The 24,043-nt window shown below is 34.6% G+C and overlaps 1 pseudogene; it reads left to right on the top strand.

Annotated features, from left to right (window-relative positions):
* Nucleotides 1-689: 689 nt before the first annotated feature.
* On the top strand, nucleotides 690-5,698 carry LOC127136056 (uncharacterized; annotated as a pseudogene).
* Nucleotides 5,699-24,043: the final 18,345 nt, after the last annotated feature.

Genomic DNA, 24,043 nt, shown 5'->3' with positions numbered 1-24,043 from the left:
AGTAATATCATATGTTAACATGGATGCCAGAGAAAATGGTGCATTATCACGTCGTCCTCAAGGTATGTTCGTAAAAATTTTGCTTCAAATAAATGTAGCATTTGCTCATGTGACGTAAAATTTCAAATCATGCAATATTAAAATATAATAATTGAGGCATCTTGCATATATTTTTTATTTGTATTTTAGATTTTAGATAATATTTAGTAATCAATATCAAACTCCTGCCTATAGAATCAGGACATGCTTTTCGAGCAAAGCACAATATTGCTCGAAATTTCAAAAATAATATGATGATGGCAAAAGCCCGGTTGCCTCATCCATTTACCTGTAGACACTGCAATGCAAGATTGTTTCATCATGAATCACGTGATACGTGTTGTAATGGTGGAAATGTATCATTCTCACGAGTTGATGCTCCTATAGTATTGCAACAATTATTTTTGGATAGTTCAGCTGAAGGAAAACATTTTAGGCAACATATTCGAAGTTATAACCATGTGGTTTCATTCACTTCAATTGGTGTTCATGTTGATGAGAATATTCTTGCATCTGGTCGTGGTATATACACATTTCGTGCTCAAGGTGCTTTTTACCATAACATAGGAGGTTTCTATCCAAATGAGGGTGTCAGACCGCGTTTCTTATAACTATACATCTACGACACCGATAACGAGCTACATAATAGAATGCAGGAAAATCCACGGCTGCACCAAAATATAGTTCACAAATTACAGAAAATGCTCCATCAGTTTAATCCTTTTGTAATTAGGTTCAAGCAACTTTCAATACTTCCAAATATCAGTGAATGTAGCCTCATACTTAAAGAGCGTCCACGTAATCACCATCAATACAATCTTCCAACTGCTGAACAAGTTGCGGCAATTATTGTTGGATGTGATGCAGATTCGATGGATTATGGAAGGGATATTAATGTCATTCGTTGTGATGGAAATCTCAAGAAAGTTCAAGAGACAAAGGGATATTATGATCCTTTGCAATACCCTGTATTGTTTCCATTTGGGACGCATGGTTGGGACATCAACACAACAAATTGCAATGGACGAAGAGTGTCATGTCGAGCATATTACAGTTACATGCTTCAGGTAAATTTGGATTAATTTTAGTAGATAATCTACTTAGCTAAGCGTTGTTTAAAAAACTTTACATTTAACACCGACATTTTTTTCAATCAACTGTAGATTCGCCCAAATGATCAATCAATGTTGTTAAATGCGGGTCGACTGTTGCAACAATATGTTGTAGACAATTATGTCAAAATTGAATCAGGAAGATTAAGGTGGATTAAAGAGCACCAAAGTGATATACGTTCTGAATTGTACCAAGGTTTACATGATGCTTTGCATGTTGGTGAAACTAATGCAGGTACAAATTCATATAGCATAAATATACAGTTTTGGATTAATAATTAGTTGTACTTCTAATGCTAATAATTCATATATTCTAATACTAATGCATTTCATGAATCATCATAGAGAACATTGGAAAAAGAACAATATTGCCATCATCATTTATTGGCAGTCGTCGAGACATGACACAACGTTATGAAGATGGCATGGCTATTGTTCTTAATGGCGGTAAACCAGATATTTTTCTAACAATGACATGCAATCCTTCTTGGAGTGAGATAACATCAGAACTTTTGCATTTTCAAACACCACAAGATCGTCCAGATTTGCTAACAAGAATATTTCGTTCGAAATTTGAGAAATTGAAGGATGATGTTATTAATAAAGGAGTCTTGGGTAAAGTTAAAAGCTACATGTATGTCACTGAATTTCAAAAGCGAGGACTGCCGCATGTGCATATGTTATTGGTCTTAGAAAGTAACGATAAGTTGCGTGACCCAAAAGATTATGATAGTATGGTAAGAGCAGAAATACCTAAATTAGAATGTGAACCACAGTTGCATGAAGCTGTTGTAAGACATATGATCCACGGACCTTGCGGCATAATCAACCGAAAGTCTCCATGTATGAAAGACGGACATTGTAAAAAAAGGTATCCCAAACAGTTCTTGGATGAAACACGTCAAGGCACTGACTCATATCCCGAGTATAGGAGAAGGTTTGATGAGTCTGTATCGTTAGGTAGAGATAAGTTTGTCGATAATAGATGGGTGGTTCCTTATAACCCTTGGTTACTGTTAAAGTATGACTGTCACATCAATGTAGAGATTTGCAGTAGCATTAAAAGTATCAAGTATCTATACAAATATGTGTACAAGGGCCCTGATCGTGTGGCTATGGAGGTTCATAAAGGATCATACATGGATGAAGTTCAGCAATATGTTGATGCAAGATGGATTTGTGCTCCCGAGGCATTATGGAAAGTATTTCGATTCACTCTTTACCGATTATATCCTTCGGTTGAAAGATTGCAGATCCACTTGCCGAACCGCCATCAAGTGCGCTTTTATGATCATCAGCAAATTGCAGATGTGTTAAATAATGAACGCAACTCCAAAACAATGCTCACACAATTCTTTGCATTGAATCTACGAGATCCACAAGCAAGAAAGTATTTGTATAGAGAGATTCCAGAGCATTATTGTTGGAACAAGCGGGATATGGAATGGCATCGTAGGCGATCAACAAGAAAAGTTATCGGGAGAATCTATACGGTATCACCTTCGGAGGGAGATAAGTTTTACTTGCGACTGTTGTTATCGCATGTCATAGGTCCAACCAGTTGGGAATATCTTCTTAATAATAATGGCATGACTTTCAGTACATTCAAAAAATCAGCCGAGGATAGGGGATTTCTAGAGACTGATCATAGTATTCGTGATTGTTTGGTTGAGGCTACGAGTCTCCGAATGCCATATGCTTTACGAAGGTTATTCGTGACGATTTTAATATTTTGTGAACCTACTGATGTTAGAGGCCTTTGGAATGAGTTTTTTACACATATGGTAGAGGATTATCAAACAGCTAACAATGTTGTGGAATCAAACTTAACTAATATGTTGTTGAAGAACTTGAATGAACTCTTAAACCTGCACGGTAAAAAGATTGATGATTATGATCTCCCATCTTTACCCCCTAATACAATAGACAGAGGTGCAGTTCCAAGTATCATACAAGAGGAGTTAGCGATCAATATCCCCAATGAAGATATTGAATCTATTGCTAAGTTAAATAATGATCAAATGATTGCATTCAACACCATTATGAATGTAATTGTTCAAAAACACAGTGGGGTATTTTTTGTTGATGGTCCAGGAGGAACAGGTAAAACATTCCTTTATAGAACATTAATGGCAAGTTTAAGAAGTAAAGGAGAAATTGTCTTAGCAACTGCATCATCTGGTATAGCTGCAACATTGTTACCCGGTGGTAGGACTGCACACTCTCGATTTAAGATACCTATTGATATTCAACCGAGTTCCATTTGTGGTATTGAAAAGCAAAAGGATCTTGCAAATCTCATTAGAGTTGCTGCCGCAATAATTTGGGATGAAGCACCAATGACAAACAAAAATTGTTTGGAAGCCTTAGATCGATCATTACAAGACATTTGTAGCAACAGTGCTCCATTTGGTGGAAAAGTTCTGATCATGGGGGGGGGGGGGATTTTCGTCAAGTTCTTCCTGTTGTAAGAAAAGGTATTAAGGCACAAATGATTTCAGCGTCTATTGTTCAGTCTCATTTATGGATTCATACCAAGATTTTGCATTTGCGTCAAAATATGCGATCATTGCATGATCAAGAGTTTGCAGAATTTCTTATTCGCATTGGTGATGGTGTCGAACCTACCAAACCAGATGACATGGTGAGGTTACCTTTACATATTGCAATCCCATGGGAAGGTGAACATTCCATACAAGTACTTATCCAACATATTTTTCCTGATCTAGAATTGCATGGTTGGGATGCCCCATATATGGTACAAAGAGCTATTTTGACACCAACAAATGATGATGTCCAGAAATTGAATGATATGATTATCGATCAGTTTCCAGGAGAAGAACATAATTTGTTATCGTTTGACGAGGTTGAAGGAGATAATCATAATTTATACCAGCAAGAATTCTTAAACTCAATTGCACAAGGTAGTTTGCCACCTCATATTCTAAAGATAAAAAAGGGTGCACCATTGATGTTGTTACGAAATCTAGATCCTAGATATGGATTGTGTAATGGGACCCGGTTATTATGTCGTGGTTTATTTATGAATATGTTGGATGTGGAAATCCTGACAGGAAGCAACGCAGGAAAACGTGCTTTTTTGCCTAGAATTAAAATAAAAACATCTGCAAGTGATGGACTGCCTTTTGTCCTTAGTAGAAAGCAGTTTCCTGTGCGACTAAGTTTTGCAATTACAATAAATAAATCACAAGGACAAACCATTCCAAATGTTGGAATATATCTTCCACGACATGTTTTTAGTCATGGACAGTTATATGTGGCTTTATCCAGGGGTGTTTCACAGACTACAACAAGAGTTTTAACCAGGGAAGGAAAATTGAAAGGAGAAGATGGTGACTACACAAAAAATGTAGTCTACAAACAAATTCTTTTATCGCACTCGCAGGTATTTATTAAGTACAATGAAAAAATTGCTCACACGTTGATTCCCATTTTGGTTACACGACATACCAAGCTTATATTGTATTATTTATATCATAGATAGATAATAACTAAATATAATTTTCTTTTGCTTTAATATACAGCCAAACTAGAACACGATGAAATCTTCCAATTATGTAGGGAGTTGAGACGAAAGAATGTTGAAACTTGCTTCGACATGAAAGTAAGTTATACTTAATCATTTATTTTATGCTTTTATGTTAGATATAAATGGGGTGATAGTTATTATCACTATTCTTATGCAATAAATTTTAGATAACAGACTTTGAAGATAAATGGAACACGTGGAAGGATGAACAAAGTATTTCATCCATCGGCAAACTCGATAATAAGGTGTATTTATCTTTTCTGTAATACGTATGGAAAAAATTCTTGCACTTTCATCACTCTTTCACTAACATTTTTATCATCCTCATTGAAACAGGTCAAACGTTTGAAAATTTACTCCATCGGTTGGAGCTCCACGGTAATAACAGATAAAACACAACTTTGAAAAATGGTGAAAAGAGAAATAATATCTCAAAGGATGGAGAGGTTTTTATTTAATTCATTTAAGAATATATTTACTCTAGATTATTTTTGAATGCATGAATTTAACTGCTATTTGTGGTTTATATAAATAAAACCATATATATTTACTAACTCCATTGTTTTCCTTATTTACCAGAAATCCAGGTAATTCAGAAACAAGTCATAATTGTTGTTCTACGAAATCTAGACTAAAACAAAGTATCTCCATTCTCCAGGTATTATTTGAGTCGCAATAAACCATATTATATTCAAACGAGTCAAGTGTTCTGAATGTATTTCTTTTATAATATGACATTTCATCATGTATTTGTAGTTTTTTAAATCTCAAGAGCGCATTGATAAAGGGATGTACGAAGAATTGATTCGAATCTTTATAAGGTAAGCAAAAGCTATATTACACTACTTACTATTATTTTTACTATATTTTTCTTTAAAAAAAGTCTAATTTAAGAGTCTTACATTTTTTCTTTACTACGGAAAACAATTGCAGGGAAAAAGAAAATACTTCGAATAGAGATTTCATGTTCGGCATTCCTCTTAAAGAACGTCATTGATTACACAGTATCAATATTACTTTGCATGTTTCGATATAATTTTGAATATCTTTATTTACCGTTTTCAAAATGTATTAATATTATTTTTAATGCGACCTACAGTAAAAACCTCATAAAAAGAAAACAAATATTTATTTTCCTCTACGCTGTGCGCATTAAAAAAAGCGGGCAGACGGGCACGGGAGTGCCCGTCTGAACGCTAGTAATTATAAAATCGATTTTATAAAAATAATATATTGTTTATACAAATTTATTATTATGACTTTTTCTAATAATGTAAAATTTATAGAGATTTTATAATAAAAGATTGAGGAGTACATAATGAATATATTTTAATAAAGTTATTTTTATTTATTATTATTATTTATTTATTTTAATCTATATGAGTTGATTTAGTAAATATTTTGAAAGAAAAATGAGTAAAATTGATCAGAAAAGAGTTAAGATTCTAAGTGCTAACCACTATTGATTAGTTTAATAAATTGTACACCGGCATTCTACTCCACAATTTCTTAATTGGTACTCTGATGAAGTTTAAATAAAGTAAAGGGTGAATCTAGGTGCTTCCATCCACAATATTAAGAGCTGGTTAACAAAAAAAAACTTAATAATTCAAGTCTGTAAGTTTGAATCTGTGGGCGGTTTGAAAACTGTGGGCGAGATGAAGTGCGGTTATCCAAAAAGAATCTCAAGCATTATAGATTCTTAACATTTTTAGTTTTATTTTTCTTGACACGATTTACGGAGTCGTACCTTTTCCATATCTTAGTTGGCCACACAATTGACAATGCATGTTCATCATTCACCGCTTTAATTCTAGACCCCGCACTCTTCGCCATACCCGAATCACCGTTAATACCTTAAACTATATTGATAAAATTGATCTTTTATTTTAAGGTTAAATTGATTCTTGACATTACATATTTTTAACGGGAAGTTGACATTACATTAACACTTAAAACTAAACATACACGTCACAATATCTACTTCCTCCTCAGTTTCTTTTTAAATTTCATTTCTTATAAAAAATTTATTTCTTTTTAGTTATTATTTATAAAATTTGTTTCTATTTAATTGTCACTTACAAAGTTTAATAATATTAATTACAATTTTATCAAAATTATTTTTAAATAATTATTATATAAAGAGAAAAAGTAAAATAAATATAACAAATAAATAGAGGTATTATAAGTAAAACAAGAGTTATTATTTAAAAAGTAACAATAATAATTAAGTGTTTTAATAGGTGTAAAAAGTCAAAAAATGACATTTAAAAAGGAACGAAAGGAATACATAATAAAGATGTTAATATGGATGTATTTTTTATCATCATTTTATATTATTTATATTTTAATAATATTTATAGTGATAAAAAATTTATCGTTAAATCTATCGCTAACATGAACATTGTATAAAAATAAAAAAATCTGTAACTAAATTGTAGCTAATTCATAGCTAATCTCTACCTAATTCAAACAGGTTAATCTTCTGACTTAGATTTTGTTTTTTATAATGAAAATTTATCACATTAAAAGGATCTCTTACATAAATTTAATTTAATTTTTGAGAAAAAAAGACTATACACTGACAGTGTAAAATATTTTTATACTGTTAATCAATCAGAGACGTGCATCTCGCCAAATCACTCATTTAATTTTAAAATACTGATATGACATGACAGAACGTTATAATTTTATTGGATGATGGTGTAAAAGAAGTTTAAACAGACAGTACATTTTCTATAATCTCTTAATTTGTTTACTTTATATGAATTTTTTAAGCACCGATTTTCCATGAAAAGAAAACAACGCAAACGTTGACATGATTGAATTTAGCTATATTTTTTTAGAAACTTATACTATAACACATCTAAACAATCTGAAAAGTTTCAATGCATTCCAAATTAGTGTCGATTTGTTTTGATTTTTCGATCGAAACTCATAAAGGTGATTTTTCGAGAAACGAAACAATTCAAACTTTGTCATATGATTGAATTTTATGCTAAACTTTTTAAGGAACTTATATAATAACACATAGAAATGATATGCAAGTTTCATGTTATTTCGAATAAGTCTCAACTTGTTTTGATTTTTCAATCGAAACACATATAATTTTTTTTTCAAGAGACGAAATAACATAAACTTTGTCATATGGTTGAATTTTGAGCTAAATTTTTGAAAAAAATATTTAATAACACATAAAAAAAATCTGAAGAGATTCATGTTATTTCGAATAATTCTTAATTTATTTTGATTTTTCGATCGAAATACATGTAAATGTGTTTTTTTCAAGAGATGAAACAACATATCTAACCATATTGGTTGTAAAACGGATGACACGCTTTAATTTTTTTCATGATTTTTCACATGCTAGTATATAACATTATAAGGATCTCTCTTGCTAATTTTTTTTGAACGTGAGATTAATTAAATAATAATTTTTTAATCATCGATTTTTTATGAAACGAGAACAACGCAAACTTTGTTATATGATTGAATTTTGAGCTAAACTTTTGCAAGAACTTATAACATAACATATAGGAAGGATCTGAAATTTTTTGTTTCACTTTAATTTATTTTAGTTTATTTTGATTTATTTCCGTTTCTTGAAAAAAAACATTTATAATATTTTTTGATCAAAAAATCAAAACAAATCGAGAATTACTTGGAATGTAATGAAACTTTTCATATCCTTTATATGTGTTATGATATAAGTTCCTGAAAAGGAAACTAAGTAGGGGCAAAAAAGAGAAATACAATCACAACATAAAAACATAACTTGAAAACTTCAAAATCAGAGAAAAAATCACGGTCGTTGTCAATAGAGAATAACATTATGTAAAAATTGTTACAAAACATAATATACTCTCAACTGACTCATGCCCCTAGTATAACCACATCCTCCAAAACAAATATTTAACTACATCTCACAATACTCTAATACAAGAGTATAAGGGAGCAAAAAAAGTCAAATAAAGTCAAATAAAGTCAAATAAAAGCTTAAAGTTTTGTTGATTTGTGCATCTTAGAATGAAGAACTTGAATCATATAGTCTTGAACTCCCTTTTACTTCATAAAACTAAGCGATGTGGAACTTCAAGAACTTGTATCCTATATATAGGCTTGGACTCTCTTTTCATTCACAAAACTAAGCGATGTGAGACTTCTTTAACATGTATATTTTCAACAAACCCCAACAATTTCCACATTGATTGAAAATAATACATAAATTTTCATTGTCTTCACCGACAATCATACTCCACCATAAAAAGTATAGTCACTTGAAACTACATCACTCAAAGAACTTTCACATTGTCTTCACTGACATTCATAGTTTAAAACTATCATACTCTCCTATGAAGAATATATTTCAGTTGAAGCTAAATCACTCCAAGAATTTCACATGTCAAAATTTAAGTTGAAAATTTATGGTGCAACTTCCTTGTTTGCAGGAAGCTCTTCAACCACTGACATAATCTTGCACCTTGTGTAATCTTGATTGTATCTAGATATCTTTGACTTGAACTTTTCACAAGTCAAAAAATTTCTTCCATCAATTTTCTCTAGTCCAAACTTCACAACGGAACTTGTAAGTGCAACTTAACAACTCTTTCACAACACTATCCTTCTTTTCTAATGCGGAAGATTAGATAAAATTGATACCACAAAGCATACTAAGAAGACTTATCTCCAAATCAAACCAAAAGTTCAGATACTAGTTGTTGGGAAAATCAAACAAAACATAGAGAAAAAAGAGGAACGCGATCACAAAATAAAAACATACCGTGGAAACTCTAAAACTGGAGAAAAAATCACACCTGTTGTCAATAGATAACTAGAGAATAATACTATGTAAAAATTGTTACAACACATAATTTACCTTCAACTAACCCACCTTCAATTAACCCAATCCCCTAGTACAATCACACCATTCAAAATAAATATTTAACAACATCTCACAACACTCTAATAAAAGAGTATAAGAGAACAAAAAAAGTCAAATATAAGCTAAAAGTTTTGTTGACTCATGCATCTTGGAATGAAAAACTTTAATCATATATATAGCCTTGGACTCTGTCTTCCTTCACAAAATTAAGGGATGTGGGACTTCAAAGAACTTGTATCCTATATATAGCTTTAGACTCTCTCTTCATTCATAAAATAAGTGATGTTTGACTTCTTCAACATGTATATTTTCAATCAACCCCAACAATCTTCACCTTGATTAAAAATAATATATAAGTTTTCACTGTCTTCACCGACAATCATACTCCAATACTCCATTATAAAGAGTATCAACATGTATATTTTTAACCAATTTCAATAACTTTGTCATATGATTGAATTTTAAGCTAAATTTTTTAATAAAATTATTTAATAACACAAAAAACATCTGAAAAGTTTCATGTTATTTTGAATAATTCTCAATTTATTATTATTTTTCGATCGACACACATATAAACGTGTTTTTTTAAAAAGACGAAACAACATATTTGAGCCTATTGATTGTAAAATGGATTACGCACTTCAGTTTTTTTCATGATTTTTTGCATGTTAGTGTATAACATTATAAGGATCTCTTCACAAAACTTTAAATTTTTTTGACATGACATTAGTTAAATAATACTTTTTTAATCGCCGATTTTCATAAAACACAAACAAACTTTATCATTGATTAAATTTTGAGACAAATTTTTGCAAGAACTTATAACATAACACATAGAAATCCCAATTTTGTCGGGGCATTTTAAAATTTTCATAAATTCGATTTTAATTTCAGTTTGCATCATATGTACAAAATAATATGCATTTCATCATGAATAATACCTAAAATATCAGTCAGAATAAATTCTTGAATATACAGACAATTTGGTTAAATCATTCCTCAAGTACGTGCAAAATCAGCGGGTAAAAAGTTTCAAAATCAAACTTGCAGACGTCAGTGTTATTAATCTACGATTCGCGTAGTTTAACCCGGTGTGTTCGTTATACTTTTGACGACTTTTTCAGTTGCATTTTGATCCGTCTGAACCTTTTAACCGGTGAAAAATTATTTTTGAATTAAAAGAAACGCTGTATTTTTTCAATAAGTATATTTCGTGTTGATCATTTTAGTGCATCCGATTTAATTTTTCAAAAAAAATTCTCCCGACATTTATTCATTCCCAGTCATTTTATTTTTATTCTTCCGCAAAAATGTTCAAAAGAAACAAATAGAATTTTCCGTATTCTCATTTTATCTTTATCGTGTATATTTAGAAAGATGCGAATTTTATTTTATTTGATTATTTAAATTGTTTTAAATCAATTTAAATCATCTAGAAGGGGCATATTGTACATTTTAAAATTGCTTGTACTTCTTTGGGTTAATCAAGATCGTCGATTCAAATTAATCCATGGTTCTCATTTGCAATCCTTGTCTTATTCCATTACCCAATCAAAAATTAAGATTTAAATAATAATAGATTAAATAATAATATTAAAATCTGAAGAAAAAAATTATTAATCTCTTCATCCAATAGGAGGAGGACACGCGTTCCAATCTGACTCCACTCCCAACAGATATTTTTGGGGGGCATCCAGTACCACTCCAAGGGACAACGGGTGAAAAGGATTTGGTGACAGCTCATGAGAAAGAGATTGGTTTTAAAGAAAAAGAATAAAAAAGAGGAGATCCTCTTCATAAAAGAGAGGCCCAATTTTCGGAAAAGAAAAAAAATGACACCTCTCTCCAATAACTCTCTCTGACCACTAGTAAAAGAGGACGCTCTCCATTTAATAAAAAAAAACAAGAAACGAAAAATGAAAAAATAGAGAGAAGCTTCGAACTGTTGGAAAAAACCAGAAATGGAATGGTGAAATACAGTGTGTTTGGGAAAGATGAAGATGATAATGTGAATAGAGAGAGATAGAGAAATAGAGAAAGATTGAGAGAATTGAATCATATGGCATTCACCTTTCAACTAAGACATACAATGTCTATTTATAGGGTACAAATTGGAACCACAAACAGGCCCAAGAATAACAGAAAAAACAGAATTGCAAAAACAGCTTATTTCCAAAACAACTTATCCAATAAGTTGTTTTCACTGCAGTGCTTTTTAAAGCTTCTATCAAGCATTTGAATTATTAAGGACTTCCAATACACCACCTTAATTCAAATGCTCCACACTCATCATGCTCAACTTCTTCACAAGTCTCTTGAACACATCACTTGTCACGCCTTTCGTTAACAAGTCTGCGACTTGTTCTTCGCTTCTGTAGTACCCTAAACGCAATTGTCCGGAGCTCACCAATTCTCTCAAATAGTGGAATCGCATTTCAATATGCTTGCTCCTCCCATGTGCTATGGGATTCTTAGCAAGGTTTATCGCTGAAATGTTGTCCACAAGTAGCAAAACAGCCCCATTTCTACTGCTGTCCAACTCCTTACATAGATTCACCAGCCACACAGCTTGGCATGCACACATCGACGCTGCTATATACTCGGCCTCGCAAGAAGAGAGGGCTACAACCGGTTCCTTTTTCGAACACCAAGAGATTGGTTCCTTACCGAACATAAAGAGATACCCCGCCGTAGACTTTCGATCATCCTTATCTCCGCACCAATTGGAATCGGTGTATCCGAGTAACTCACAACTTCTGCCCATGTCGCTTGCCGGAAACAAAATTCCACAACCAAGAGTACCTTTCACATATCTAAGGATCCTCTTAACTGCTGCCAAGTGTGATACCTTCGGCCTCTCCATGAATCTACTCGCAATACCGACACTAAACGCCAAATCTGGCCGCGTATTGCACAAGTAACGCAATGATCCTATCAATCTCCGGTATTGAGTAGGATCCACATCTTGTTCTTCTTCACTCTTTGACAGCTGTAATCGTGTCTCGGCTGGTGTTGTGGCAGCATTGCAATGCTCCATATCGCACCTCTTCAGAATTTCCATGGCATACCTTCTTTGGTGCATGAGCAGTCCCAAATTTGTCCTTTGGAACTCTATGCCTAAGAAGTATTTCATGATACCAAGATCACTCATTTCAAATTCCTTCGTAAGCTCTCCTTTGAACTTTGAAATGTTCTTTTCACAGTTGCCGGTAATCAACAAATCGTCCACATAAAGACAAAGAATGATTACTCCCTCACTTGCATCCGGTTTCACATAAACTCCATGTTCGGATACGCATTTCTTGAAACCAACATCGCTAAGAAATCCATCTATGCGTTTGTTCCAAGCTCTTGGAGCTTGTTTCAAACCATAGAGTGCCTTCCTCAACTTATAGACCTTTGCCTCTTGATTTTTGATCACAAAACCAGGTGGTTGTCTCACATATACCTCCTCATCAAGTGGGCCATTCAAAAACGCAGATTTGACGTCCATTTGATACAACGGCCAGCTGTTGTTATTTGCCATCGCAACAACTAACCGAATGGTTTCATGCCTTGCAACTAGAGCAAACACTTCATCGAAGTCTATCCCTTCCTTTTGCAAAAATCCCTTCGCTACTAATCGAGCTTTATGCTTGATTATCTCGCCTTTCGGATTCGCTTTCACTTTGTAGACCCACTTCACACCTATCGCCTTTTTACCTTTCGGTAAATCAACCAACATCCAAGTATTGTTCTTCTCAATCGAATTCAGTTCTTCTTTCATCACACACATCCACTTTGGATCGCTTAATGCCTCCTCTGTATTCACCGGTTCAGATTCGGCCATTAGAGCGAAGTGAATAAGATCACCCTCATTGTTGATCTCGCTATCTCAGAATAATTCACAATCACGGAGTCTTTGAGGCAATCCTCTTTGCCTTGTTGGTCGTCTACTTGATTCACCTGTTTCGGTTACAAAAGGTTGTTGTACAGTACCTTCAGCAGGCTGAGAATTCAAATTTTCCTGCATGAAATCGATTTCACCTTGAGGCAAATCGATTTCAACCTCACCAGAACCAGTTCCAGCAACTCCAGAATGCTGATTTTCCTGCATGAAATCAATTTCATCTTGAGGTAAATCGATTTCCTGAACTGGTATGGCAGATTTTCTGCTGTCAAACTGCCGAAACTCGTCCATGATCACATCTCGACTTATCACAATCTTCTTGTTACTCATATCAAACAGCTTGTAGCCTCCGGTAGGATGATAACCAACCAGCAACATCATTTCACCCTTGTCATCTAATTTCTTTCGAATCTGACCCGGAATATGTCGAAACGCTACCGAACCGAAAACACGCAAGTGACTCAAACTTGGCTTGTGTCCACACCATACCTCTTCTGGAGTAACCTTGTCCAGCTTCTTTGTAGGACACCTGTTTATCAAATAGGCAGCTGTAGAAACAACTTCTCCCCACAACTCTTTCAGAAGATTTTTCGCTTTCAACATGCTACGCACCATGTTCATAATCGTCCGATTTTTTCTCTCGGCAACACCATTTTGCTGAGGCGTATAGGGTGGTACAACCTCACGCACAATACCCTCATCGTCACAATAACTCCCAAATTCCCTCGAAGTAAATTCTCCTCCTCCATCGGTTTTGAGAATTTTGAGTTTGTGACTACTTTGTCGCTCAACCATGGATTTAAATCGTTTGAACATATCAAACACCTCATCCTTCCTCTTGATTAGATAAATCCACAGCTTCCTACTGAAATCATCAATAAACGTGACAAAGTAGCGGTTACCTCCATACGAATTTACTTGCATCGGCCCACACACGTCCGAATACACCACCTCAAGAAGATGCTTGGTCCTATGACCTGTATCCTTGCTGAAAACACTCTTGTGTTGCTTCCCTTGAACACATTCAACACACAACTCAGCTGGAACCACGATTCTTGGCAGCCCGGTCACCATACCATGTCTATGCAACGCGTTGAGGTCTCGAAAATTGAGATGACCAAGACGGTAATGCCACAACCACTCCTCGCGACTTGCCGATGTAGCTAAACATCGACGCTCCATTACTTTCAATGCTATCTTGAAAGTTCGATTGGCAGCCATCGGTGCTTTAAGTACCAAAACTCCCTTTCGGTCCAAAACACGCAATACCTTGTTTTCCATGCGAATAATGTAATCTTTCTCGAGTAGTTGGCCAATGCTCAAGAGATTACATTTGATTCCTGGAATGTACAACACATCCTTGATCAATGAACGACCACCATCTTTCTTCACGATCAAGACATCTCCAACGCCATCGGCGGATAACGTCGTATCATCGACAAATCTCACTTTATTCTTCGTGGCTTGATTGATCTTGACAAACCAATCCTTTCTTCCCGTCATATGAGTCGAACAACCAGAATCCAAGTACCACTCATCGCTACTTTGAATTCCATCTCGAACCGTTACCATTGCGTTTTTCTCCGAACGCATTTCTGCAGAATTGTCTGCACTGCTGCCACTGCTGTCCAGCCCTTCTCTCATGCCATAATTCTCTTCCGTGATCATCACAAGAAGCGTATTATCATCATTCGCTTCTTCCCTAGCAAACTTTGCCTCATCCGCGCGATTTTCTCTTCGTTTCGCGTGGCAATACTTTGCGAAATGCCCAAGCTTTTGACAATTGTAACACTTCACGTTACTTTTGTCGAATGGCTTATGGGTTCCTTGATCACCCTCCTTGGAGCTTCCCTCACCTTTTTGCCCCTTTGAATTTTGTGAATCTCTACCACCAAAATTCTGGAAATTGGACTTCCCTCTCGGATGCCCTTTCCTCTCCGATCGTTTACTTTTCTCATGAAGTCGCGCTTGCAATGCTATTTCCGACTTCGCTTTATCGTTTCCCCTCTCATCCATTCGTTGTTCATGAGCTTCTAGTGAGCTTTGAAGCTCCTCCTTCGACAACGACGACAAATCCTTCGATTCTTCAAGTGCAACGACAATGTTGTCGAATCTTGGCGTTAAAGAACGCAAGATCTTCGACACAACATTCTGCTCTACCGTAGTTTCCCCGCACGACTTGATTTGATTCACCACACGCGTAATACGCGTCACATAATCGTTTATCGTCTCCTTGTCCTCCATTTGCATTAACTCGAACTGTCGCTTGTGAGTTTGTAACCTCACCACTTTGGCTTTGGCAGCCCCTGCATAAGCCTTCTCAAGAATCTCCCACGCTTGCTTTGCGGAATCGCAATCGCCTACTTTTTCAAAGTTGTCACCATCGACACAAGAATGGATCAAGAACAACGCTTTGTAATCCTTCTTTTTCTCTTCTTTGAACGTAGCCTTTTGAGCATCCGTAGCTCCTTCGACGAGAGACGTAACACCATCTTTGATCACCTTAAGAACGTCTTGATAGCCGAACAAAACCTTCATTTGCTTCGCCCATTTGTCGTAGTTTTTCGAGTCAAGGATTGGAAGATTGGTAGGTATTTTATCGTTTGAAACGGACATGATTGCAGCGGAATTGGATCAGAACCAAAGCTCTTGATGCCAAATGTTGGAAAAAACCAGAAATGGAATGGTGAAAAACAGTGTGTTTGGGAAAGATGAAGATGATAATGTGAATAGAGAGAGATAGAGAAATAGAGAAAGATTGAGAGAATTGAATCATATGGCATTCACCTTTCAACTATGACATACAATGTCTATTTATAGGGTACAAATTGGAACCACAAACAGGCCCAAGAATAACAGAAAAAACAGAATTGCAAAAACAGCTTATTTCCAAAACAAGTTATCCAATAAGCTGTTTTCACTGCAGTGCTTTTTAAAGCTTCTATCAAGCATTTGAATTATTAAGGACTTCGAATACGAACTACAACTCCTACGATCTCCCTCTACAAAGATTCATTCATAGATACACACGATAACTTCCGCGTTATGTTGATTTTCGTTCGTGCATTAGTCGGCCTGAGCTCAACAAGTTCAAATTTGGAGTCGATAAATTTTTGATCTCAAGTTCAATCGTGTTAAAGTCGTGGAATATAAATTTCAATTAAATTGGATTGTGATTGTTTTATCATGTTTTAGCTGGTACTCTGTAGATAATTTGTAAATAGTCATAATATTAGTTTGCTTAGATTTATTTTAGTTTAATGAAGTTTGCTTTAGTGTGGTTGATTCATTTTATATGCTTTAATATGTAGATAATTATGAGTTTCCAGTGTTAATGTTATGTTCATTGCATTGTGTTGTGAAAATTGGATTAAATATGTGGACTGACTCTCTGTAAAATATTTACAACACATCCTTTATATCCATGTTTGATTTGTTTGACTCTAATATTTAATGTCTAGTGAAGCCTATTGTTTTAATTTGAAGTTCTAATAGATGAATTAGTGATTACCTAATTGGGACTTTATGTAGATATATATTGATCTAGTGTTCCTTAGTTTTATATGCTTGAATTGGTTTCTATTGTTTTAACTGATAATGATAACTCTGATTAAAATATTGTACGTTTTGGGATCATTGAGATATGGTATATATTGTTGTTGTGGGAATTAGGAATTGAAATCCTGCAACTCACTTCGTATGCTGTTGTTGTGGATATTATGAATAAATAGTACATAATAATTATGTGGTTTCTGTTCATACATCATTTTAGTTTTTATTAGCATATCATGGCTTTATACGAGCTTTATATTTTGTTCAATAGTTTAATAAGGACTCCATCCTTCTTTTAGTTGGTTTATGAGTCTCCCCACGTTTAGTAAATAATTTTGTACTGTTGTAAATAATGCAAAGTTGCTTTTTTGCGATAAGATCATAGTTTTATTCTTGGATTCGGCAATTTCATGTCGTTATACCACCAAAGTTTCAATAAATTAATAGAACATTTCACCGCGTTATGATCTGACGTATGGCATTACTCGTGTTGTCATTGCGTACTAACCGGTTTTTGAGCACATCATTGTCAATTCATATTAATTAAATCTACATTTTCACATATTTCTTCCTCTTTTAATTAAATTAATTAATTAATTAAAATTTTGTTTAATTAATTTAATTTTGATTAATTAATTTTAATTAACTTGATTATTTGATTTAATTAAATGATTTTGATAATTAATCTTAATTAACTTAATTAATCAATTTAACCGAATTTTAAATCAATTAATTTGGATAATTAAAATGTTGATCGATTTCTTCCACCATCAAAATTTCACAATCATTCTCAAATTACCAACTTGATTTCATTCAATTTCATCATCAAGTCAAAACCATGATAAAATCACATACTTCTCAATTCCACGTCGAGCCCATTTTCAAATACCTTGTAAGTCGATTGCTTTTAGCATCGCCATCAATCTCACATAGCTTACTCTTGGGCTTGCTTACAATGAGACCTATTCGATTTTAATTAATCGAGTAGATGATTGATTCACTAAAAAATTCAATTTATCCATAAATACAATTTTAAAACCTCGATCAAATGTCGAGTATTTTTATTCAAAATTAATTAAAACATCTAATTACGATTAAACACCATTTCATTTAGAAATGAAAAGGGGGATGGTTTTGAGCCTTCAACTCCTCTCTTAGATTGTTTGAGTACGAGTTCCCTTACTCTGTTAGTCAAACAATTGCCATCTTTATCCGCCTAAACATAATTAAATCGAATCATTTTAATAAGAAATGAAAAGGGAGATGGTTTTGAGCCTTCTACTCCTCTCCTTGATTGTTTGAATATGAGTTCTCTTACTCGGTTAGTGAAACAATTGTCATCTCTATAAAAAACTTCTAAACCCAATTAAATCAAATCATTTTCATACTAAACTAAACGAAAAGGGAGATGGTCTTGAGCCTTTGATTCATCTCCTCAATTACTTGGATATGAGTTGCCTTACTCAGTCATTCAAGTACTTATCGTTTATCTTAACCACATCAACCATACGCAAACTTATTTTCATAATCAATTAAGGATGAAAAGGGAGATGGTCTAGAGTCTTCGATTCCTCTCCTCGACTATTAGGATACAAATTGCCTTACTCGACTATCCGAGTATTCGTCATCCATTCAAAATACCATAACTATTATCAAATCCTTTTACAATTAAGGATGAAAAGAAAGATGGTCTAGAGCCTTCGATTCCTCTCCTCGACTATTTAGATATGATTTGCCTTACTCGACTATCCGAGTAGTCATCATCCAACAAAAATATCTCAACACATCAAATCTACCTTTTTCTCGCCCACGTACGATCGAAACCAATCAAACAAAACATTCAACATATTAACTCAACTTGCCACCCCGTGTGACTAAAGCTCTTTTCAGAAAGAACATTGTTTAATCATTTTTAATGCGCATAACAAACTAGTGCTTAAGCCTCCACCGAGAGTAAAACAAGCTAACGTTTAGCCTTTAGAACACGATCTAAACAGTTGTTCACTAAAAGACACCAACCAACCGTAGTTCCCCGAACTACGAAAGCTCTGATTTCCTTATTGCACTATAAGGATACATAGGCAGGAGATTGCTAGATCTTCGCGAGCACACTAATAAAAACCTCCTTTTTCCCCCTGCTGAGGTTACCATTCATCTCTATTTTCAATCTTTTATTCCCTCAAAGAAAACAAATAACATTCAACTAACATTCAAATGCCAAATTAATCTAAAAGGTTCCCGTTGAGTACAACGGACGTGAGGGGTGTTAATACCTTCCCCTTGCGTAATCGACTCTCGAATCCGAATATGGTTGTGACGACCATTATCCAATTTTTGAAAGGTTTTTTCGATACTTTCCTATTCCTTTATTGGGATAAATAAAGTTCGGTGGCGACTCTGTTCGAACTAATTTTTCCACGACCATCGCGAGGAATCATATTTTTCGAGATGCGACAAAGACATTTATATATTTTTTGATCGAAAAATCAAAACAAATCGAGAATTATTTTGAATGAAATTAAACTTTTAAGATATTTTATATTTGTTATGATATAAGTCCCTGAAAAAGATTAACTTAAAATTCAATCATATGCCAATGTTTGCATTGCTTTTGTTTCATGAAAAATTTGCGCTTAAAAAATTTATATTTAATTCATCTCAAGTCGAAAAAATTTTAATTTTTATGAGAGAGATCCTTATAATGTGATAAACTTTAATGCAAAAAATCATGAAAAACAAAACAAAGTATAAGTCATAAGAATGATTTGTTTGAATTAGCTAGATATTAGCGACGAATTAGCTACGATTTCTAGGTTTCTGTATGATGTTCATGTTGGAAACAAATTTAGCGACATAATTTACGTTGCTATAAATTTTATTAAAATAAATAATATAAAATGATGAAAAATGCCACATGGCATCCAGGTCATCATTTTTGTCACGCTAGCATTACCACGCATATGCCCAATCATAAAAAAAGTCCATGTGGCAATGCCACGTCAACTCCCGTTAGGCATATTTGACGACATAAACCAAAAGTGTGGATGGAAAATATTAGGAGGATAATTCTTTAACGGATTTTTTTAGGGACTAAAAGAGAAAATTCCTATATTTCGAGGGACTTGAAACATATTTAACCCTTTAATTTAATTAGGAAATGAACCGTCATAATTTGGTCTTAAAATAATTTCATCCTTTTAGATATGAAGATTAAGAGATGTGAACCGTTATGTCATAATTTAAGTCCATTTTAATATTACGTTGTTATAAATATAATATCACTCATACATATAAGATATAAAATTTGAGCCACTTGATAGCAGGCGCGAGGGTGGCGTTAAGAATAAACAGTACGAGGTCGCCATTTGGACGAGGACATCATGTTACATGGTGAGTCCAGCTTAATTATAGGAAGTTGACTCAACCTCGAGTCATTTAACGAATATGAACACGAGTCACATATCTGAATCTTATACAAAGAGGGAGCAAGATAGTAAGTGATAATAAAAACATAATTGTCATATGCATTAAGGATGGATTAAAGTCAAGATAGCTATAAATACATGGTTGGAAGAATAAAAACAGAATTGTCACTTATTCACAAATTACTACCTAAAGAAGACATATGTTTTCGCATACCGGAGACATAGTAACACTTATGTACTCACAACATGTACATTTGGCGCTCACTGTCGGAGACCAGTAAAACTAACATAAGCCACACACACAACTTTTCTCTTAAGAAGTTATAGTAGTCTGATCATTATTCTACGATAGTGAGAGTTACCTCAAGCACTAGCGATCCCGGCGTCATAGCGGAGATGTGTGTTGCTATAGAGGAGCTACACCGTTAGAATAAAACTCTGTAGAATAACATACATAATCTTTAAAAATAGAAACTAGAAGGCGATGAACAAGAGGGTATAAAGGTCTTGGACTCTCAACCTCTACTCATTGAGATCTAGACACATAAGTCCCATAGAAATTTTAAGTTTCCCTCACTACTAGATTATGACAAAAAGAGTGACCCGTAGAAGCTCTTTATTACCATTAACACCCAAATAATGATGATAGGCACAAATGAATCTCTCTCTCTCTCTCTCTCTCTCTCTCTCTCTCTCTCTATATATATATATATATATATATATATATATATATATATATATATATATATATATATATATATATATATATATATATATATATATATATATATATATATATATATATATATATATATATATATATATCAAATAAAGCTTCTCTTAGGAACACTAAATGGGGTCACTCTATAATGGTACATGAACCTCCCCAGGTTCTCCAATACCAGTTACCGCAACCTTTCCTTGAAGTTAATCTTTGGTGAGCAAGTATCACAAGGTTTTGAACACGAGCTTGTTCAATGTACGCCAGGGACATTCTGAATCTTTACAAGAATATTTGGTGCATTTCAATGAGACGACAATCAAGGTGATCAAACCTAACTAAGAGATGTTTCTAGGGGAGTTTGAGAGTGGGATCAAAGCAACGCATTTCAACGAGTTTTTTTAGTGCCCGCAGATTCATTTGAAGAAATAATAGCAAAGGTGGAATGCGGAGTTAAAGGCAAAGAGAGAAATGAAAAAAAAGAATCATAATTATGAAGGAACCAAACACCGAGAGATATGAAATCTCCAATCCATACAAAAACTACTTTCCTCGGCCGATTAGAGACATAAAGACCTTCAAGCCTATTAGAAGGCCCTCATAGAGTCACACGCCTTTGAATCCCAAGCGAGGGAAATTATAACAAGAGGTATATCATACTAAGGCCATCTCATATCCCTTAACCCCAGAGGTGGGGGGGGGGGGGGGGGGGGGGGGGGGGGGGGGGGGTGATGTGTAAAGATCCAAATAAATGGTGTAAATATCATAAGGTCTAAGATCACTACACAGACGATTATCATTAGCTGAAAAAGGAAATAAAGTTCACCGCCCAAGACGGGAACCTGAAGAGATATGTACAAGGAAAATCATATGGCTTTGGATCGAGATCATAACCTTTAAGGCATGACACATCCTGAAGTCCTCGGGCTAACATGGAGAAAGAACCAAAAGAAAGGCATGTGGTTGAACAACTCACCAAACTCTCAATACCATCGCATGAGGTTTCATCTGAGAGGGCGAACCTGGTTCCTCCAGTGGGATGTATGCTCAACAAGTCATTTATGCGGGGGATTTTCCCCCCAAGCTCAAATCAATATCAACACATAAGGTTACCTTTTCATACAAGGATATTGCCTCATGAAGATGATCACATGGTAATAAACGTACAATTTTTGAGTTAGGATATCAAGATTGTTCTTGTAGATCCCAACAGCTTTGGAAATATTCTATATTGGGACACCTTCAAAAAGTTATAGCTCGACCCATAACATTTACAGTAGTTCAAGGGTTCCATGATAGGTTATTTTGGAGAACAATTGTAGGTCATAATACATATCTCTACAAGGACTATTTTTGAGTTGGGAGAGGAAACCAAGTCCATAAAAGTCAAATATCTAGTTATGGACACCCATTAATCCTACAACATCATCATTGGTCATCCAACCCTCTCACCTTAGAAGTCATCTTGTAAATATTATGCCTAACCATGAAGTATCTCTTAGAAAATAGGTGTATAGTTATCGTAAAAGGATGCTAAGAAATGGCCAGGAAATGCTACCACGATGTGTACGCCTCTCGCCTTCGCCTCAGGGTCTTCCTCAACTATTCCATTACATAGTCTCTCAAGCACGAGGACTCGTAGAGGCTGAAGTGCTTTAACCTTTCACCTTCAAACCATTTGGAGGAGCCCGATCGAGGTGCTTACCTCTACGCTTAGGTGAGGATTTGTCATAATTCTTTTGATGAGGTCCAATCGGGTCTTTCAGGTGAGACTTTTTTGAGTACCTCATGTGAGACTATGTTGAGTTCCTGTGACGAGACTATGTTGAGTTCCTCTAGCGAGACCTTGTTGAGTCGTTCGGGTGAGACTATGGTGAGTTCCTTTGAAGAGAATTTGTTGAGTCCCTCAGATGAGATTATGTTGAGTCCCTCTAACAAGAATTTTTTAGGCCCCTCTAACGAGACTTTGTTGAGTCCCACATGCGAGACTATGTTGAGTCCCTCTAATGAGATTTTATTGAGCCTCTCAAGAAAGAATATAATGAGTCCCTCTAATTACACTTTCTTGAGTCTCTCATTAGAGACTTTTTTGATTCCCTTAGGGGTTTATTCCTTCAAGCGTCTACTTGAGATATATCTAATTTCACCCTTTAGTGAGTTATTTGTCTTTGCGCCCTCCACGGGTTATTCATAACTCTCATTTTCCAGAAGCTTTTCTTTAAGGGTCACACTCCAATAATTTGTGTGACTCTGAACAATGATGATCTCCCAAGGAAGTCCAACAATATGATTATCCCATAGGGTGACAAGGATCTTCATGTAGAAGTCCGTCAATATGATACCCTGTAGGACAACAATGATCTTTAGCAATAAGATTACCCGGTAAGGCGACAAGGATCTTCTAGTGGAAGTCCAGAAATATGATTACGCTCTAGGGCAAACAAGATCTTCTATTGGAAGTCTAACAATATAATTACCCCGTAGGGAGACAAGGATCTTTTAGTGGAAGTCTAATAATATGATTACCATGTAGGGTGGCAAGAATCTTCTAGTGGAACTCTAGTAATATGATTACTTCATAGGGTGGCAAGGATCATTAAATGGAAGTATAGAAATATGATTACCCCATAGGACGACAAGGGTTTTCCAGTGGAAATTCAACAATATGATTTAGTAGCTGAAACATAATAACTTGTTTTTAAATACCATAATCCATTACAATGGTTCGCCCTCTACCACTTAAATATAATAATATCTTAGGTTGGATGAATTCCATATTCTGGGAATGAGTCTTCCATTCAACTCCTCGAGCTTATAAGCTATGTTAGGTAGCTTTCGACATATACGATATGACCCTCCATAATTAGGTTGTA

Source organism: Lathyrus oleraceus, chromosome 4 (genome assembly GCF_024323335.1).
Source record: "Lathyrus oleraceus cultivar Zhongwan6 chromosome 4, CAAS_Psat_ZW6_1.0, whole genome shotgun sequence".
NCBI classification, from domain to species: Eukaryota; Viridiplantae; Streptophyta; class Magnoliopsida; order Fabales; family Fabaceae; genus Lathyrus; species Lathyrus oleraceus.
Note: the sequence above shows the minus strand (reverse complement) of the source record. Positions and strands in the feature narration are given on the sequence as shown.